Below are 14,620 nucleotides of genomic sequence, written 5' to 3'. Positions count from 1 at the left end.
AATGTGGTAACTTTTCTAGACCTTCTGACTAACCCAACCTGACATGAGCATGTCTCTCGAATCAGTGCTTCAGTGCATTTAATGTGACATCCCTCCTGAGGTTCTTGATGAGCCCTGCCTGACAAAAACAGGTTCCTCTTGTGGACCCGTTGGCGTGCTCTACATGATAGGGCTTCTTAAGAGTTAGGAGGGCCATCACTCTTTCCATACAGTTTTGCCCCCACCCCCAAGGGATGGGCCTTTGGGCCACTCGCCTGCCTCCCTTTCCTTGCACACAAACCCCAGTTCAGTGGGCTCGGCGTGTGGGCCAAGTTTTTTTTCCCTCCACATGCACAACTCTTCTTTCCTATATGGATGATATAGCGATTGCTTAAAATGATCTCACTACTATCATTGCTTTAAATTCTTTTCTACAATCCAAGTTTAAGCACAATGATCTCGGCTATCTATTGGTCTTGAAGTGACCAAAACTGTGACTGGTATCTTTGTTCATCAAAGGAAGTACCCTCTTGAAATATTGTTTGATTATGGTTTGTTAGTGACCAAGCATGCTTCTTTTCCAATAGATCCAAATTTAAAGCTTTCAAAGTTAAATGGTGTAATACACTCAAATCCCAAGTCTTATTGTCGTCTCATTGACAAATTACTATAATTAACTACATACAACCAAACTAGATATAGCTTACTCAGTGAAAACTAAGCCAATACCTTACCCAGCCGCAAAAATCCCATTTGATAGTAGGTTATAGAGTCCTCAAATATCTCAAGTCTACTTCAGGGCAAGGGTCTTTTCTTCCCTAGTTCCTCCCAGTTGCAATTATGGGCTTTTTGTGACTCAGATTGGGTTAGTTTCCCCGACACACACATGCAAATCAATCACAAGATTTTACATAGATATTGGCGGTCCATTAGTCTCATGAAAGTCTAAAAGATAGGTTAGAGTTTCCATATCTTTAGCCAAGGCTGAATATCGATCAATTGTAGCTTTTACTTGCTATGAGTTGTTATGGCTAAGAGAATTGATAGTGGGCATGGAAATTGTCCTGCACATTTACCAATGTAGGAAAATAGTGGTCAAACGGGGTGGGAAATTGTCACTCTGCTAAGGCAGGGATGGTGCTCGGGTGCTAACCCATAGTTAGGCAAGTAGCACCCTTACCCTAGTTAATGTAAGCTCTCATAGAATTGTTCTAGTTCGGCCTGGTTTGGATATAAAAACCTTTCCAATTCATTTCATCTTATCTTATTTCAATATCCAAACATCACAAACACTTTTTAATTTTAAATCTTTAACTTTTTCATTTAATCATTACAATTTTTTCAAATTTCTAAGCAAAACACAAAAAACAATTCAACTTTTTCAAATCTCAAATAAAAAATAATATTCTAATAATATTTTTATTCAACTCTTTATCTATCATTTTTCAAAATCTCATAAAACATATTAACTCAAACCATTTCACTACTGTTCACAGATTATCTTATCTCACTATCCAAACGAGACCTAAATCTTATGCTCCATTCTCAACATGTCACAAACCATGTCACTCTTCAACGAGGCCTAAATCTTATGCTCCATTCTCAACATCTTATGAGACCAACTGTTTTGCTTGTGAGGTATTGAAAGAAAGGTGATCTATACTATTTAATCCTATAAGAGAATAAAGAGTAATTACTTTTTACTCCCTGGCCAATTATAAGGTACATCAAATGCTATTTAACAAAGAAAGTAAAATTTGGAGGAAATGTGCTATTTAACAAAATGTGAAGTTTAAGAATGTAAATGTGTTGATTTTAATAACATGAGATGTAAACTTCAAAACATTTATAATTTGGAGGATGGAAAGTGTAATTCTTCATATATTTAATGCTACATACAGTTCTAGTCTTATTTGATGGCACGACCTGTATATTTCTTTATACAGGCCACTATGCACCTGCCAACTTGAGTGGATAGTGGACTAAGCTTGGTCCTGTCTACGGGGAAGCATTTTGGAAATGTTAGAACTCTTTTGTAAAAAATAAGAAGCATTTTAGGTGACATTTCCTACATACTATAACGAAGAACACCACCATACATATATATATATATATATATGTATGAATGAGTATGACTAGAATACCCAGATCGTTCAATCACAATTGGAATGCGATCTCATGCCGGCAGGTAACAGAAAATAATAGCTTTCTGAGATTCCATGATTTCTAACTAGAAATTGGACCTCGTAATTAGGAATCATTGACATGCAAGAAATTTCAATTGTTTCCTCTTTCTCACATTAATGTTCTGGTGGACAACACTGCTAGACATGGGATGTTGTCTTTTATGGATGCTTTCTCTTGATATAAGCGGATCAAGATGGGACCAAAAGCAGGAGCTTTTTAAGCGCGCTCTGAAACAAATGAGGTAGATTCGAGAATGAAGTGAGATCTTGGAACAAGGGAAGTGGTTGGGTCTAGTAGAAAATGGAAGGAAAGTAGCTTGGAAATGAAAATAGGTTTTTCTATTATTATTGTTGTTGTTGTTGTTATTATTATTATTATTATTATTGAAACCCATTTTCTCTTGGGGTTGAGAATTATTATATGTTTGCACTTAAATGAAAAACTCTAAACTTATATATATATATATAAATATATTTTTAAAAGAAAATCTCCAATGACTTTAAATTATATTTCTTTATTTATATCGTCATCATCGAAGTCATCACATCGCTCTTATATTTGTATTTCCAGGAGTATTACACTTGAAACATAAAAATATATCTATTTTTCTATAAACCTAGTTACACTCAATTTTTTTCTTAATATCAGAGCAATAACATCAGTTTATGCTATTTTCTAGTTATAATTAAGCTATAAAAGTCATTTCTTGTAATGATCTACTTCATATGCATCCCACAATGGATTATGTATAAATTTTACTAAACCACTAAAATAGTTTTTTTTAATATTCTTTATTTTATGTATCCAACAATCATATTTTCTACATCTAACAATCATATTTGTTATTTTATGCAACAGTATTTTTATGTAACGATCATTTTTTATGGTAACTTTTATATAAGGGTCATTTTCATATGATAGTAATTTTTATACATAGAAGGTTGTGAGAAATTGTAACTTTAAATTTATAAATAAAATATACTATTTTTACAAATTATAATATTAAATGTTATCTTGTCCTCATTTAATAATATAAACTGGGAATTAATTTCTTCCAAGAACTTAAAATTAAAGAAAAAACTAAGATTAAATAAAGATTCTAATAATATGAGATGAGGGAGAGAGAGAGAGAGATCATTGTATTAATTTCACATATAATATTGCACTAGTTCCTAAAGTAAATGACCCATTTATTGTTAGTGATTTTAGACCGATTAACTTATGTAATGTATTATATAAGCTTGTATCAAAAGTGTTAGCTAATAGGTTGAAGAAGGTGCTGCCCTCCATTATATCCAACTACCAAAGTGAATTTGTCTCTGGGAGACTCATCATTGATAATGTGATGATTGCTTATGAAGCATTACACACCATGAAGACAAGAATGAAAGGCAAAGTAGGAATTATGACTCTCAAATTGGATATGTCAAAGGCATATAACATAACTGAGTGAGATTTATAGAAGAAACTATGAAAAAGTTTGGATTCAGAGATAGATGGATTAAGCTAGTCATGGAGTGTGTTATCTTTTGTTTGATAAATCTTCATACTTATTTATTATCTGTGCTGAAGGTTTGAGCAGTTTAATTGAAGCATCAGAAAGTAAAGATGAGACGAATGGGGTTGCAGTTACAAATGGTGGAATTAGCATAAATCATCTGGTGAATAATTAAGATACAAGGGATCCTAATCAAATATGAGAGGGCCTCAAGGCAATTATTGAACAAGTAGAAAACAACCATGTTCTTCAATTCAAATGTTGTAGTGGATGTTAGGAAACATATTTTGCAGGTGGCAAGAATTTCAGTCTGTGGGAGCTACGAAAAAACTTAGGTTTACCTTATATGGTAGGTAAATCAAAGTAGAACACTTTTAGGTTATTAAAGGAGAAAGTGTGGAAGAGAGTAAGTAGTTGGAAGAATACCTTCCTATCTTAGGCAAGTAAAGAAGTGATGATTAAGGTTGTATTGCAATCATTTCCTACTTATTCTATGTCTATTTTCAAGCTTCCTCAGAGATTGTGTGCTTAAATGTCCTCTATATTGCTAAGGTTTTGGTGGGTCAAAAAAATAGTGAAAGAAAGATTATTTGGAGGAGCTGGGCAAAGATGAGTGAATAAAAGGATAGAGGAGGGTTATGATTCAGAGATTTGGAAAAAATTTTATGCGGCATTGTTGGCAAAATAGTGCTGGAGGTTGATGATGAATCCAAACTCAATGGTTGCTACTATCATGAAGGAAAAATATTTTAAGCAAAAGAATCTGTTAGAAGCAAAGCTAGGTTCCAGACCTTCTTTCATTTGGAGAAGTCTATTCTCATCTCTAGAATTAATTCAAGCATGTATGGTGTGGAGAGCAGGTAAGGGAAAAATAGTCAAAATATGGAATGATAAGTGGTTGCCCATTCCATCATCTAACATAGTTCAATCTCTAGTTAATACTCTTTGAATAGATTCCAAAGTCAATGATATTATAGAGGAGGGGGTTGGTAAGTGGAAGGAAAATATTGTGGATGAAGTTTTTAGGGCTTGTTTAGGGAGTGAGATGAGATGAGAATTTTGTAAATAGTAGTAAGATAGTTTGTGAATAGTAGTGAGATAATTTGAGTTGAATATTTTTTGGATTTTGAGAAATGAGAGAGAAAAAGTTGAATAAAAAATATTATAAAGTCAAAATATTGTAATAATATGGTTTTATAATATTGTTTTTGTTTGGTGATTTGAAAAAGTTGGAATTGTTTTTTATTTTTTATTTGAAAATTTGAAAAATTTGTAATAATTAGTTTCAAAGAGTTGTAATGATTAGTTTGAAAATTTTGTATTTGAATTATGCTTGGGAATAAGATGAAATGAAATTAGATGAGAATTTTGTGTCTCATCTAAGGCCCCAAACCTACCCTAGTGTTGAAGAAGCTGCATTGATTAAAAGTATTCATTTGAGCAGTTTAAATAAAGATGACAGGTTGATATGGGGACCAACTAACACGGGGTCTTTTACAGTGAAGAGTGCTTATCGCCTACAACATTCTAGAATGAGTTCGAGGTTGGGGGAATCTTCTGGTGCAGCAAATAAAAGGAGGGATTGGGATTTGATATGAAGACGAATGCATAATTCTGTTAAGTAGTTCCTATGGAAGACAACACATGATATACTTCCTACTAGAGGAAATCTTTGCAAGAAGAAGATATTAGATTCAGCTTTATGTCTAGTTTATGAGAGGGAATAAGAAACTACAATGCATGCACTTTGGAGTTGTCCTGCATCTAATGATGTTTGGTCTGAAACAAACAGTCAAGTTCAGAAATGGTCCAGTATGAATATACATTTTTAGGGGTTTTGGAAGAGATTAAATGAAAGATTAAAGAGTGGGGATATTGAATTGGTGGCTTATACTATGAGGAGGATATGGTTTAGAAGGAATACCCTTTTGTTTCAAAATAGATATGAACATCGAAGTCAATTGATCCAGCTAGCAAAACAAAATATGGAAACATTAGTCTAGCATAGAGCTCTAGAAAGAATGGAGACCAATCGGGAAAGTCAGAGAGACAACAAACCAGATGGAAAAAACCACCTGAGTCGAAATATAAAGTTAACTAGGACGCTGCAATTGATAACAAAAACAACAAGGGAGAATTGGAGCTGTGATCATAAACAATGATGGTGAGCTGATGGCCTATCTGTGTTTAAACATAAACCACTCTATTAAACCTGTTGTAGTTGAAGCTTGTGCACTTAGAAGGGTAGTTACTTTGTATCAAGAGTTGGGAATATCTGATGTTGTGTTTGAAGGAGATTCTAAGGAGGTAGTAACAGTTGCAAATAGTCATGAGGTTATCAATACAGGCTATATGGTATTGTGATTGAAGATGTGCGAAGTCTGCTTGAAAACCATCAAAACTGGAGCATTTGTTCTACTTATAGAGAAGCAAATAATGTAACTCATTTGTTAGCTATATATATACACACAAATTATGTATATTGAATAAAACTTTGGATATAAATATATTAATAACATTTAAATAACTAAAATATGAAAATTAATATCTTGTACCTAAAAGAATTATGACCTTCTACATTTATATAAAGTACAATGATAAGAAATTTATTGTATAAATAATGACATACTTGTAAATTTTGTTGAGAAAAATATAATTTTAATCTCAATTTTTTTAATACTTAATTAATGTGAATAATAATTACACATGCATTATTTATTGACTCAGGATATTGACGGTTGACAGGATTTACTTTACTTGGGGACATTTGAATTTCATTTTTACATGTATATATAGGACTTGAGTCGTGCTAAGCAAACAGACATTTGTGTGTACACGAATAGAGACATGAATAATAAAGAAAAATTATGCTCAGAAGTCCTACACCACATACCTACTAAGGGGTAAAAAAAGTAAAAAGATAAAAAATAAAGACTTACATCAGCAAGTGTTAGTGTAAGGCAGCTGAGTAGAAGAATTCTGAAATAAATAAACAATAATTCCATTGTTTATGTCTCTGTTTGTGCACATAGACGCTCATGTATTTATCATTTCTGCTAGGACTTATTTGATACACATTGATACTCAAACCCAAAGTAAAAGTAGTATTTAAAAATCCCCATGCTCTTAAAACCAAAGAAATACATCCCAACATTTGTTTTAATTTGTCAATATATATGTTTTGGTATTTTTATTTTCTAGCATGTACATTTTTTTTTTCAATACTTTGTAGATCTATGATCTTCCTCTCCCCTCTTTGCTACTATAAAAAAATATGCATATATGAATATTGGAATTCATGACTTCATCCTTCTCTTAGATACCATAAAAGGAGGACTGCTACTACATGGGAGAGTAGCACCCTCCCTCACCCTTGGCCTTGCCTGGGCGGGGTGACCATCCACTAGGTGGACAAAATCTTCAAGCTCTGAACTTCATTCGAGTTTTGACAAGGCTCCGATTTCAATGGAGTTGGAGTTTGTGGAATCTGGATTCGCAGTCAGAGTTATACCGACTCCAGTAGTCGGAGTTCGGAGTCGGAGCTCATGTGGGCTCCGAATTCTGACTTTTTTGTAAAAATCGAGTTTTTTTTTTGTTCCAGGTGACGTTCGCTCGAGTGGCGCTCAAGTGTGGCTCGAGCGAACATCACACAGATTGTTCGCTCGAGCCCATTTTCTACTCTGATCAGAGCTCCTACTCTGAGCTTCGAACTTTGATCGAAGTCGAACTCCGACTCCAATCGAAGTCGAAGTCAGAGTTGGAAGGAGTTTTGACCTTCAACCCCAGTTGGAGTCGGAGTTTGGAGGTGGGCATTCCAACTCTGTCGGAGCCCACCCCTCCCATCCACAATGACCACTTGATTGCCCACCACCACTGAATTGTTGAACGTATTTTCCAACCCCTCGTTCGATCTCCACCAATCCAAACTAAAAAATCATGCACAGTAGAAATTAATTAACAATTAACGCATGATATCAAACTAAAAGCTAAGAAAGTAGTACAAACATTTAACACAAGATTTTGGTGATGAAGGAAAAAGTTCCCAATAACTTCAAAAGAAAAATCACTATGGGTGCTCAACCACCACTATTGAATCCTCTATAGATTACAAAAGAAGTAATTGATTACGATTACATATAGACGCTCATAAATCTTGGCCAAACTCTAAGGTCTGATTTTGTTTTACAAATTTTTCAAACTATCTCATCACATCTCATCTCATCTTAACATCCAAACACAACAAATACAAACATTTTTCAATTTCAAATTTTTAACTTTTTCATCTAATCATTACTTAATCATTAGAAATTTTTCAAACTTCCAAACAAAACACATAAAATAATTCAAAGTTTTCAAATCTTAAAATAAAAATAATATTAAAATATTCATATTCTAACCCTCTTTTAACTTTATAATTTTTTTATTCAACTTTTTCTTTCTCATTTTTCAAAATTTCGTAAAACATCTTAACTCAAACTGTTGGGATCGAGTGGAGATCTAGAGACAAATTAGATGCAGAGAAAGTAATAACGGAAGCAAATCAGAGTCAAAATTAGCAATTACAAAAAGATACCAAGATTTAAGTGGTTTAGCTTCAAACGATAGCCTACATCTACTGGCGAAATTGATCTTCAAAGGAATAACAAAGATGGAGTACAAGAGAGGTATCACATATCACATATCACATATCACTCCTCAATTGCAAAACCCCAATACACCCAATGAGCTCTAAAATATTATAAAAGGAGTTCTCTTTCTTTTCTAGCCGCACTCTCATCTACAAAAATATGTTTATATACAAAATGGTGCAACAATTAGGTTTTCTGAATATTCGCTTGAGTGAGCCGAGCGGATGTTGAGCGAACAATCTGTCTGAAGTTCACTCGAGTCAAGGTTGAGCCAAAATTTACTCGAGTCAAGGTCAAGCCACGGTCAAACCAAGTTTTTGAAATGTATTTTTAATAGAAAATCAAGCCACCAGTCCAACAAATCTCCACCTTGGCTTGAGTTCCATCAAGCTTAAACAAAATAAGTGAATTCTACACCAAGAAGTAGCACTGTTCATCCGGGCCGGATTTATTTTTTTTATTTTTTGTTATTTTTTTTTCCAGCCCAGTCCGGAACCCGAAAAATCAGATTTCGGTTCCCGGTTTCGGTCAAGATAAAAAATTATCTGAAACCCGGACGGTCCTAACCCGGTACCCGGGTCTTTTAAAAAAAAAAAATCCCTTGATCGTAAATCCCCCCCGACTCACTTCTCTCTCTCTCTCTCTCTAGTCTCTCTCTCTCTCGTTCTCAGTGCCTCTCGCTCGCATCTCCATCGTGCTTTGCCTCTAGGTCATTGTTCAGAAACCCCCTCTCCTCTCTCTCTCTCTCGTTGCGCTGTGGGAGAAGCAGAAACCCTAGTTGCCACCATCGTGACCCCGTCGCAGCATCTCCTTTGCCGTCGACCTTTGCCTCTAGGTCGTTGTTCCGGTTCTCTCTCTCTCTCTCTCTCCCCTTGTAACTATGTTTCTGTGAGTGAGTACAAGGTCATTGGGTGTGTGAACTATTTACCGTTGAGATGGGTTGTGTGGTGGTGGATGGATGCTTTCACCATCTGTTTGCTGGTGGCCGTGTGGTTTTTGGAATGTTTGGAAACTTATTTTTTTTTAATCTATATTGGGTATCGACTTGTTTATGGATTCGTTGATTCTCTATTTTAATGAATCTATTTGGTTGTTGGAAAGTTGAAGGAAAAAAGCCCAAAGTTGTTTACTTCGTACTTTTCACTCTCTGTATGTACTCATCCATGCTCAAAGTGTAATGAATCTGCTTGGTTGTTGGGGAAGTTGAAGGAAAAGGGAAAAAAAATCTGGATACAACATGGAACCCGGATTTTCGGCCCGGGTTTGAAACCCGGATTCCGATCCGGGTATACCAGGATTCCCAGGTCAGAACTCGGATGAACACCCCTACCAAGAAGATCGAAAACAAACTCCTACATAAATCCCAAACATAATACAACGTCTATCATTGAAGAACTCAATTTCCATCCAAAAGTCTTCAGGTCCATAGACAAGTTGACCAAATTAGAGGCTTGGTTCTAATGAAGAATCTCGATCTCTTCACACAAAGACAAACGCACTACGATATAGACTACTTACTTGAACTACAACTTCTGAATATAGAAGAAGGCTAACAACAAATATTCTCTGCCAAAGTAAGAACACCACAAAGTCTGCATGAACATATCCTAAAGTTTGCCAAATTGCCTCCTTTATCTACACGACAAAACTGTAGACTTGCTCTCATTGTGCGCCATAACCAAAATCAAAATCATGCTCATTTCCAATAGCATGATCTAGAGTACCACCTACATTCTATTGTGAAGCTTTCCTAGCAACTCCACCTTTTTGTTATAACTTTGCACTCCTTTGTTATGGAAGACATCAAAAGCTGTAAAAGAAGAACAATTCACCCAATAGCAAGTTGTGTTAACCGCTTTACTCAAATCTGTAGACAAACTTGGCAAACCAAAAATCATACTACGAGCTCTCCTCAAGAGTTCGATTCATCCGTTCAGTTACCCCATTTATGTAGAGTGGATTCGACTGTACGGTTTGAAAAATGCGCTGCCTTATTGTTTGTAGATCACTAACTTTCTTAAGTGCTTGAACACATCAAACATGTCACTCACTGCTTTAGAAAACAAGTCCAGTCTTTTATCAAAATGGTCATCAAACAACATGAGTAAGAACAGGGCACCACCTTGCACAAGATGTACTCCAAAGATTAGAACAAAGAGACTACAATAAAAATGATTTTGCACTGCTTTACAAAAATACAATGCCAACACAAAAATCAAGCTTCCCTGTCTTCTGATCACACAAAGTACAAAACTACCTACCCACAAATGACCATGCTTGTTTACCTGTATGGCCCAATCACATGTGCCATAAATGAGTAACACCTGAATCTAGAATGTCTAAAGATGCAGCTGCACCAATCACTGTCTCACTAAGAAGAAAATAAAGACCGTCTGTCTTCTTCCCTGTCATTACCACCGAAGAGCTATTGTAGACTCAAATGACTGCACCTTCAGCTGAATACTAATAACCAAACGAGTAAAAAATGCCCGAAGATATAAATTTTTCTTCAAAGATGGAATATGCCAAATGTTAGACGAAGTTTTAATGATTCCATGATACATCTTAATCTTGACTGGACCGAGCCCAACAATATCACAAGCCAAATCATTCTCAACCAAAATGAAATCACCGTTGATTGATTCGTGGATAGTGAACCAATCTCTCCTAAGACACATATGAAACGTACAAGCCGGGTCCATGTCCCATTTGTTAGCAAAATGGCCGCTAGAGCCATTGATTGCTAGGACAACATCATAGTTGATAGTATTCTCAACAACACTAATAATATTAGAGGAACTTGTACATTCCCTCTTGTTCTTCAATCTCAGGCACTCATTCTTGTAATGACCGAATTTGTGACAATAGTGTCATTTAAAATTTTTCTTGTTAGATTTAGAGCTACCATTGGAATTACCCCTACCCTAATCTGAACCTCTTCCACCAGATCTACCACCATATGAATATTTCACAAACAAGCTATCGGCTTGATTATTCATGCCTTGTATACCAAATTTTGTCCTCAACTTCTTAGAATTTAGAGCAGATTTTACATCCGCCAAGGAGATGGTATCTCTACCATACGAAATTGAGTTCACAAAATTATCAAACGAAATAGTCAACAAACACAAAAAAATTGTTGTTTGATCTTCCTCGTAAAGTTTAATATCAATATTCCTTAGATCCATAATGATTTTGTTAAATTCAACTAGATGATCGGATATAGGAGTACCTTCCTTCATTTGGAGAGTGTACAACCATTGGTTCAAATACAAATGGTTGGTGAGTGACTTCTTCAAATACAGACTTTTCAGATTCCTCCAAAGACTCGAGACTGTCTCTTCGTCGGCCACTTCATGCAAAACTCCAGCAGAAAGAGATAACAAAATCGCACTATGTGCTTTCTCTACCTCTTCCTTTTTTGATGTAGAAGGTTCATCCGGCACCTTCTCCTCCAAAACTTTTGCCTATCCTTGTTGTCGTAACAAGGCTCTCATCTTGATGTGCTATAAGCTAAAACCATTTTGACCATCAAACTTCTCTACATCAAACTTCACTGAATCCATCTCAAGAATAGAGATCTACCATAGAGCATGGCACTCTGATACAAGTTTGTTGGGATTGAGTGGAGATCTAGAGAAGAATTAGATGCAAAAAAAGTAATAGCAAAAACAAATAAGAGTCAAAATAGTTTTGACCATCAAACTTCTCTACATCAAACTTCACCAAATCCATCTCAAGAATAGAGATCTACCATAGAGCATAGCACTCTGATACAAGTTTGTTGGGATCGAGTGGAGATCTAGAGAAGAATTAGATGCAAAGAAAGTAATAGCAGAAACAAATCAGAGTCAAAATAGAAACAAAAACCAGCAATCACACAAAGACACCAAGATTTAAGTGGTTTGGACTCAAATGATAGCCTATGTGTTAGACCCCCACGTCGAGTTGTCTCTAGAGATGCCGCACATGCCCTAGTCATGGTGGGGACATACACCTTGGCTAGCCCACAACCATGCCTTGGCCTGTGGGAGACCACGCACGGGGCGCCCAGCCCAGCCAGACTAGCCAGCGCGTGCACACGCCCAGGCCACCAGCCTGCCGCATGCCAGCACATGCCCATGCCCACCATCCTGCCGCACACTAGCGAGGTTAGTGGCATGCCTCACGGCATGTCATCCAGCGCAGGGCTCCAGCCCGTTCCTTGTAGAGCAGGCCAGTGGCATGCCCACCAGGCATGCCATCCAGCATATGGCTCCAGCCCATGCCTTGCAGCTAGCTCCTAGGCCATGCCGCGCACCACCATGGCTCACCATCAGCAAGCCATGCCGCACCGCTTGACCATGGACCAGCCTGAGACCACCATGCACCATCCTAGCCCATCATGGGCCATGTATGCCACGGCTAGACTTGGTCCATGACCACTATCATGTTGTTTATTTTATTTATTTATTTAATTTCAAGGGACCTATTGGGAGTTTTCAAATTGTTTTGCTTATAAATAGAACCTTATGCATTTGCCTTAGAATCTTTTGGCAAAACTCTTAGTGAGGGAACTATTGTTTGAGAGATTATTTTCGGTGCATTTGCACTTGGACTTTTTGGGTGAAATTCGTGAACCCCAAAGAGAGGATTACATCTTGCAATTCATTGAATATGTGTAATCTATTTATCTTGTTTCTTTACAACTTGGTGAAATTCGTGGATCCAAGTTGTGTTTATCAATACATGAGATTTATTCAATTCTTGTGCAATTCATGAATCAAGTATTAGATTGTTATTGTTTATGCCTTTGATCATTCAAGTGCATTAGTGTTTTGAGCATTGTTCTTGAGTGTTCATCATTGTTCTTGAGGTTCTTCACATTTTGCTCTTCCAAATCCTTTTTGCCCTAGAATTCGACCAACATAAGTGTTAGTCAACTTTTCATAAGTTGATTGACCATCTCTTGTTGCCCTAGCCGAACACCACAAGCTTGCCAAGCCAAGTCCAATTCGGCAACCACTTGCCTTATTGGGACTTGCTTTAGCCGCCCATTCCACTTACCATAATTAGAGTTCCTACATTTGAGGAACCCTAATTGAGCCCTCCTTCCTATAGCTGGCCACATACATTCCCATTTGAGTTCCAAGAATTTAGGAAACTTTCCTAAATTCACTCAACTACCCCATTCGGCTAACTCTAGCCGCCCAACACATCAACCAAATTCCAAACCCTAGCCGTCCATCACACTTTCCCAAACCCTAAACCCAAGTTCCAAGTGGTGCCAACCCTAGCTCCATACTAGTGCCGTGCGACCCTACCACCATTCTAGCCATACACTTCCTTGACCAATTCCCATCATTCCAACATCCATTCTAGCCTAGACACTTAACCTCACCATCCCAAATTGGCCATTGTGACCATCATTGATTGTGGACCAAGCAAGAGAGGAACAAGGTTTCGGTCATTTCAAGACTACCATTGGCGTGACGAACCTAGTGTTTAGGGATTTGACCGAGGTCTCTAACACTATATCCACTGGCGAAGTCGATCTTCAAAGGAACTCACTAACAAAGATGGAGTACAAGAAATGTATCACAAATCACTCATCAATTCTAAAGCCCCAATGCACCCAATAAACTCTCAAATATCACAAAATGAGTTCTCGCTCTTTTATGGCCTCACTCCCCTAAACAAAAGTATGTTTATATATAAAACGACACAAGAATTAGGTTTTTTAAACATTCGCTCGAGCGGATGTCGAGCGAATAATTTGTTGGAAGTTCACTCAAGCTAGAGTCGAGCTAGAGTCGAGCTAGAGTTGAGCCACAGTCAAGTCAAGTTTCTAGAATGGTGTTTTCAACAAGAAATCAAGCCACTATTCCAGCACAAACCATTTCACTACTATTTACAAATTTTCCATCTCATCTCATATGTGTAACTAAACAAGGCCTAAACCTAATTTCCAATCCTATGAATGACTCATTCAATTCTTCTATCTATGCAGCTACGAACCTTCGACCTCTTTTATAACTTCCCACTCGAAAGAACCTCGTTCGATCTACTGGAACTCAAGTAGTACTCCAAGAACTTGCTAGCAACAACCCAAGAACAAAGTTTCCTCTCACAAGAAATAAATATTAGATTCCTAAAAATATGCCCACGTTACTTACAAGAATTATGCATCCTTGTGCTTAAATAGGTAGGGTTAAGGTCACGTCAAATTTGGATTGTAGAAGAGTGACCCATCTCAGATTTTGTTAAATTCGCTTGATCTAGTTTCTAGCGCAGGTCTTCTCAATTTCATTCCCTAGCCATTTTGACTTGGTGGAAGTTGAAGATATCC

This window comes from Juglans regia, chromosome 10 (genome assembly GCF_001411555.2).
Source record: "Juglans regia cultivar Chandler chromosome 10, Walnut 2.0, whole genome shotgun sequence".
Lineage (NCBI taxonomy): Eukaryota > Viridiplantae > Streptophyta > Magnoliopsida > Fagales > Juglandaceae > Juglans > Juglans regia.
Note: the sequence above shows the minus strand (reverse complement) of the source record.